This window comes from Scardinius erythrophthalmus (genome assembly GCF_964197995.2).
Source record: "Scardinius erythrophthalmus genome assembly, chromosome: 24".
Taxonomy (NCBI): domain Eukaryota; kingdom Metazoa; phylum Chordata; class Actinopteri; order Cypriniformes; family Leuciscidae; genus Scardinius; species Scardinius erythrophthalmus.
Genome location: NC_138244.1, coordinates 30,431,728 through 30,439,601, shown reverse-complemented (window position 1 = coordinate 30,439,601; position 7,874 = coordinate 30,431,728). Strand labels below are relative to the sequence as shown.

At 41.8% G+C, this 7,874-nt stretch overlaps 1 gene segment (V, D, J or C); it reads right to left on the bottom strand.

The window, feature by feature from the left end:
• Positions 1–3,138: 3,138 nt before the first annotated feature.
• Positions 3,139–6,660, bottom strand: LOC308684656 (immunoglobulin lambda constant 7-like). The segment is given in 4 exons: positions 6,653–6,660; positions 5,954–6,023; positions 5,269–5,317; positions 3,139–4,221 (listed from the first exon to the last, which is right to left on the bottom strand).
• Between the last annotated feature and the right edge of the window lie 1,214 nt (positions 6,661–7,874).

Sequence of the window (7,874 nt, the reverse complement as noted above, 5' to 3'; positions counted from 1 at the left end):
TTTTCATCCAAGAGCCAATCCTCAAAGGCTAATAAAAGTGACGCGCCGCGGGCTTCGTACACTATCTCTGTGGCTCAGACCCCGGTTCCTCGCCTTGGGTCCCACATTAGGGGCGCCGTGTCGTCGCAAACTGCTAACGACGGACGCCTCCCTGACGGGCTGGGGAGCGGTCTTGGATGGCCGTCCAGCTCAAGGGGAATGGGAGGGTCATCAGCTCGATTGGCACATCAATTGCCTCGAGCTGATGGCCATATTTCTGGCTCTGAAATATTTTCTCCATCAATTGAGGGGCTGTCATGTCCTAGTGCGGGTGGACAACACAGCAGCAGTCTCGTATATAAATCACCAGGGAGGTCTGCGCTCACGCAATCTGAACAGAATAGCGAGGCAGATTTTTCTCTGGGCCCAGGGCAAGTTCCTGTCACTCAGGGCAGTATACATCCCAGGGCATTTGAATGTGGGAGCAGATCTATTGTCCAGACAGACACTACCGACGGGGGAGTGGAAGCTCCACCCAGAAGTAGTGAAACAGATTTGGACCAAATTTTACGAAGCGGAGGTGGACCTCTTCGCCTCACAACAGACAGCGCAATGTCCCCTTTACTTCTCTCTGAGTCACCCGGCTCCTCTGGGTCTGGATGCGATGGCGCACACATGGCCCAAAATGCGCCTGTATGCGTTTCCTCCAGTTTCTCTGCTCCCGGGAGTTTTAGCCAGAGTTCGCCAACAAGGGTCTTGCCTCTTGCTGATAGCGCCACGTTGGCCGAACAGAGTGTGGTTCTCGGAGATAATAGCTCTCCTCGACGGCTCGCCGTGGGCGATTCCGGAGAGGAGGGACCTTCTGTCTCAGGCGGAGGGCACGATATTCCATCCCAGGCCCGACCTGTGGAATCTTTATGTTTGGCCCCTGATGGGAACTAATTGAGAGACACTGGGCTTTCATCGGATGTTATTGAGACCATTCTGAGTGCTAGGGCTTCCTCTACTAGAAGAAGTTATGCTATTAAATGGGGTGTTTTTGAAAGGTGGTGCGTTGAACACAATGTAGATCCAGTTAACTGCCAGATTGCTTCAGTGCTGGACTTCATGCAAGAGAAATTATCAACAGGCACATGTCCTGCCACTCTTAAGGTTTACGTGGCCGCTCTTTCGGCTTGCCACGCCTTAGTTGACGGGGCGCCACTTGGGAGACACCCTCTGCTCTCACGCTTCCTTCGGGGAGCCAGGCGACTGAGGCCTCCAGTAAGAACCAAGGTCCCTTCATGGGATTTAGCTATAGTTCTTGAGGGTCTGGTTGACACCCCCTTTGAACCAATAGAATCAGCGTCTGATAAACTTCTGACTCTAAAAATGTTTTTTCTGATGGCAATAACTTCCTTGAAGAGAATTGGGGATATGCAGGCTCTGTCTATCTCGCCATCCTGCTTAGACTTTGCCCCAGGTATGGTGAAAGTGATTTTGCATCCACATCCTGATTACCTGCCTAAGGTTCCATTTTCGGCTGTACATCCTGTCATTCTTGAGGCTTTCTGCTCCCCGCCGTTCTCAACGCCGGAGCAGGAGAGATCTCATAGGCTGTGTCCAGTCCGTGCTCTTCAGGCTTACGTCCACCGCACTAGCCAGTGGCGTAAGTCGGAGCAATTGTTCGTCTGTTATGGGGGCAGCAACAGAGGAGGAGCTGCTACCAAGCAGACTATGTCTCATTGGGTCAGGGATGCTATCGCTCTTGCTTATGAGGCGCGTGGGCAAACTTCGCCTATAGGTCTTAGAGCTCACTCCACCAGGGGGGTCGCCTCTTCTAGTGCTCTGGCAAGGGGGGCCCCTTTGCAACATGTTTGTGATGCGGCAGGTTGGTCCTCTCCGCACACATTCATAAGATTTTATAGTTTGGATGTTCATTCCACTCCGGGCTCTCATGTCCTTGAGTCAACATCGCAAGCTAATGTCTAGGCCTTCTTACGTTCTTGTGAAACACACCTGCACAACCGTGGGAGTCCAGACATGTTCAAGCACGGCGGCGTGGGTATTCTCGTTCCCAATGCGCTGAGCAGCGCAGCATCGATTGTAGCTTTCGAAAGGGAACGTCTCCGGTTACTTATTGTAACCTTGTTCCCTGAGAAAGCGGAACGAGATGCTGCGCTACTTTGCCGTGCTGAAGATGTCCCGGGACTGCTCTTCAGACAAAATATCCTGACGATGCAGCTGTGGCTCATCTACTTATAGCCTCGTGTCGCGGGGGCGCGCCGATGACGTCACCGACCGAGGCTATATTACCTCCGGGTCAATTCCATCGACGTGTTATACACACTATTCACAGCTGGTCACGATAAAATATGTTCCCAATGCGCTGAGCAGCGCAGCATCTCGTTCCGCTTTCTCAGGGAACAAGGTTACAATAAGTAACCGGAGACGTTTCCAAATGTCACTGGTTCGTCACTAGGGGGCGATGATCTCTGTGAACCCATGAACCACTGTCTATTTCATTTTACCTGATCTCAGATCAGTTTTTTAAATATTAATATTTATTGACACATTTTTATAATAAAAAAGGAGTTGTAGTTAAAAGTGTCTAATTGGTCTGATTACCAAGCTCTCCATAAAACAAACAAAACAAGCCCTTCAATTTAATAAACTAACACATATTATAAAGACATTTCATATTTACTGGTATTAGATGATTTGGTAATTGCATTGAATAGATTAGACTTTAAATAAAAGCATTTGCATTTGGTGTGTAAAAGGTGTTTTTATGCTGAGTTTCCGCTGTTCTGACCAGCGTGTGGCGTTTCCAGAGCTTCAATACAGTGAATCATTATGCAAATCAATCGGTTCAATGGTTTCTAAAAGCTTTGTTTCTCCATCACTAGAGCAACATGATTTTGGTTCACTCTTGAGTTGATAACAGCAGGCCAGAGAGCAAACTTTGCCTGGCCCACCTCCACTTCTGGCTGGGTCCCCGGCCCAAAACTGGCCCAACACACTGAACATGGACACACAGAGCTTCCTCTGGCCCAGATGTGGCCCACACCCTGTAAAGTGACTCTTATTGACTGATATGGCCCAGGTCTGGCCCAGGCACTGTAAGACAGATCTGGCTGAGAGTCGGCTGGGCAGAAACTGGCAGTGAAACACAAATTCAACCAAGAGTTTTTATTATAAAATTAACAAATACACTTTAATATAAACATGTATGAACAATGAACAAATACACTATGATATTAACATTTATTAACAACACACTGATTCTTCATTTGTGATCATGTATTAGTTATGATTTCCATAACTTTTCATACAGTATTTACACCATTGACTATAAATGTAATGATTATGAAACATTAGTGTCAGAACGGCTGATTCTTGATCTTGATCTTTTTTATGATATTTTTATAAAGTTTTTAATCTCCTATAAATGATCAGTTTGTCTGCGCTGCTTCACTAAAGCAGAAGTGAAAGTGTTCCAGTCCAGATCATGTAACCAATCAAAGAGTGAGACTGAAAAGCCCATTTGCATTGTCAGGGTGGAGTGATTGTGATCCTCTCAGAATAGAGCAGCTCTGTCTCCAGAGACCATGTTCAAACCCCAAGAGCTTTATTTGACATTTACTGCTACATCAACCTTCTGAAAAGCACCTGCATCTTCATCTGTTAGTTGAATGATGTTGTCAGACACAAAGTGAACTTGTTGAGAAGCTTTATTGAATGTTGCAGCAAACACAGCAGATTGAAAGATCACACACACACACACACACACACACACACACACACACACACACACACACACACACACACACACACACTCAGTTTCAGTATTGAGTTGTAAATCACTACAGCTGCAGCACTAGACTCATGTGAATCCTGCCTAACACAGGACACTCAGATACGGCTCATCTTCAGGAGAGAAACATCAGCACTCAGAGCTCTTGTGGAACGAGACCTCATGAGGAGCTCCATCATGTGTTACTCTGCAGACGTACAGCTCTCCCTCTTCCCAGCGTGCTTTGCTGAGGGTCAGGACGCTACTGCGGCTGTAGCGGCCGTCCTGCTGGCTCTCTGCGCTGGTCAGAACCCCCCCGGTGACCTCTGACCCGTCCAGTGTCCAGCTCACCAGCGCCCCCTGTGGAGAGTAAGAGCTGAGCAGGCAGAGCAGTGCGGCTGAGTCTCCAGAGATCTGCAGAGAAGAGGGCGGCAGCAGAGACACTGAGGGCTTCACTGTGGGACCAGCTGCAGGAGACAAACACAACACATTCACACACACACACACACAACACATTGCACTGCACAGTCACTGCATAGGAATAATGCTGCTCTAGTTTTAGATTCAATCATTAGAAAACAATATCAGTAACGCAGTATTTAAAGCTTTCATACATATTGCATTATAAAAGTATTTTAATGCATTAATTATGCACTGCTATATACATTAAAATGCATGTATGATCTAATCAATAAGTGTAACAGCAGTTATAACACATATTATCTATTATCAGGCCGATCTGACTGCTTTAATTCCAGCAATTATTCACTCTGAACATTAATATCTTAAATTTTGAGATATTCACCTGAACTGAAAATGTAACTCAATTTCAAACAGAGTTAAAACACAATTGAATCACACAGAATGAACAAAACACTGAATTATAAGCACAACATGAGCAAAAGAGATTCAGTATCATTGACTGAACTACAGAAAGCAGCAACATTTACATTCTGATGTCAAATCTCTTTTTTCCATGTATGATTTCTACAATAAAAGATGAACTAAATATGAAATGAAGGAAAACAAACCTGTAATAAACTGATTAAACTCATAGTGAGACACAGTGTGGAAATATGTTTAGAATTAATTTTTTGTTGAAAACAACAATATCAGTAACACTTTATTTAAAGCCTTCATACATATTGCATTATAAAAGTCTATGCATGTATGATCTAATGAATACATTATAATATTATCTATTCATTGTTACACCTTTAGAAATTATAATACATTAAAACTCATTACAAACAACCAATTCTAGATGTAACAAGGATTTGGAAATATTATAAAACATTTTACCTTTGGCTACAATAATTTATGAAAATATAGGCAATTTAATCTTCATTATTATATTATTTATAATGCATTATACATAAAGGCGTCAAATACAGTTTCACCACAATATCTAATAATCGTTATTATTAATAAATGTTGTTCTTGTTTCCACTGTAAAACACTTTCTGAAATCTAAATTGTATTTTTTTATTAGGTGATTAAATAGACAGACTTACCGATCACCAGTTTAGTTCCTCCACCGAATGTGTACCACAGTGATACAATCTAATGAAACGCTCGTACAAAAACCTCTATTCCACTCGAGTGAACACACACTCCAGCAGAGAGAGAGAAACAACACTTCAACACACTGATATTAGAAGATCCTCAGCTCTTCTCAACACTCACTCATTCAGATTTGACTAAATGCTTTCTGATATAACACTGTTTAAAGAAATATATTTGATGAGCTGTGACCTCTGAGGTGACCTTTGACCTCTTTGATCATGGATGATGTTGTGGAGTTTCTCATAATGATGCTTAACGTTTCTCTCTCTGGGTCAACGGTAGCGCCAACACAGATTTGAATGTTGCGATATGATTTTGTCAAAGTTTAATAGACAGACGAATTGAAAGGTCTCGATGACCGAGATCACAGTCTTTGAAGATGAATCGTGTAGCTCTATTGTCTAATCTCTCTCTCAGCATATGAGCAGTGCAAAGGCTTTTCAGTGCGTTCAGTCTCATGTCTCTTATACGCGTCCATTCTGGATATTACGCCACTTCAACACTTTGGAATCTAAGTGCAAGATGACATAAAACTTTGTTCACACACAGTGAATCGATACAAATATACTTAACACTTAATATACTTGTACACTTAAAATTGGGATCTGTGTATGTCTAGTGCTGGGATCTTACCGAGCATGATGAGCCTTGGAGTGCTTGGCAGGGAAATCTGTGCCTCAACGTCTGCTTGGGTGGAAGTTTCCTGTAACACAAAATAAACAGAAAAAAAAACCTTTTAAAAATCACAAGTACAATAAATGGTAAATAAATTAACTAGTAAGACCTCGAAAAATCTTAATACAATGCCAGTATATTATTATGCTTTTATTATTATTACGAGTCATGAATAAAACTTTCGAATCGGCCCGCTTAAATGTCTGATTCTTCAGGCGGCGACGTTAGCATTAGCAAGCATGAAAAAAAACCCCCAAAAAACGAGTGAGATTATTCAAACGGCTACCGCGCCAACACATACATCAAATACACAATTACAAATTAATTTTATTCAACAATGCTACACGTTACCCTTTAATCAAATCATAGACGTTATAAATGTAAGTTAATGTTGCCAGATAAGACAAATCTTAATACAGTATAGGCCTGTGCTCCCTACATTTGAAGGAATGGCACATCAAATTAGGCTAACAATCTCGTTTCTGCAGTTTGACCTGTGATGAAGTTCAGAAAAATCATGATCCTATGAAAAATGTGTTAAGTCTTACCTCTAGCTGCGTTTTCTGTCGAGTCGGCTGGCTTCACTGCTTCACGCGCACGCGGTGTCGTCAGCGGTGACAGTTGACTTCAGCAGGCAAGAGAAAAATCAAAGTGTACGGGATCATATTTCCGGCTAGCGCACTAACAAATACATCACATACACATACACAATTCCAATTAAATTTTTATTCATTATGACGTTATCGAATGTTGCCAGATTAGAAAATCTATCGAAATTATGTGCAAATATATATAGATATATTTATTTTTTTATTTTTTATAAATGCACACAAGATACGAGTTTACTAGGAAGTGTGCCGCTCGTTTACTTGGTGCACTCTTAAAGTTGAACAAATAGGTAACTTTACAAGAGTAGACTGTGGAAATAAATCAGCAAAGTTACCTTTCTGAAGTTAAAATTCCGATAAAAGTGTGGAATCTCGTAGCTTTTCAGCTTACATGGCAAAGAAATTGCTGTATTGTGATTCACAGAAAAAATATTTTTACTGTAGAATTTACCCGCCATTGAAAATTGACCATGATGCTTTGCAGATCTACAGTAACATGCTGTATACAGGTTCTACAGTAAGCATTTGCTCATTTTACAGTAATAATGCTGTGAAAACTACAGAAATTTGTTACAGTGTGAATATGGACACAGAGATGGACGTTCATCTGAACATCCTCAGTGTCTCAGGAGTCACAATAAAAATACTAAATAAAGTCATGATTCTGTAACTCTAGTGTATATTAGTTTGTTATCAGCACAAGCTGTTGTAAATCCTGCCCACTTCTTTGCATTGTCAGCACATGCTTCAGTGCTCTGAGAGTGTTTATAGTGCTGTGAGTTTAACACTTCATGACTGAGAGCAGAACAGAACACACTCTTCATCATCACACAAGACTAAACTACAGCAATGAACACAATCAACATCTTCATCTGGACCATTGCACTGTTTATTCAAGGTTTGTGTAATACAGTTTGTATAATGATTAGTAAATATCTTAATATGTGAAATAAACATATATATGTTTATCATATATATATATGTTTATATATATATGTTTATTCCTGTTTTCTTTCAGAGTGTAGAGGACAGATCACTGTAACTCAGAGTCCATCAATAACAGCAGTTCAACCAGGAGAAGAAGTCAGAATAAACTGTAAAACCAGCAGTAGAGTGGGGAATGGTGATTTCTTAGCCTGGTACTCACAGAAACCTGGAGAAGCTCCTAAACTCCTGATATATAGAGCAACAAGCCGTAATACTGGAGCTCCATCTAGATTCAGTGGCAGTGGATCTGACAGTGATTTTACTCTGACCATCAGTGGAGTCCA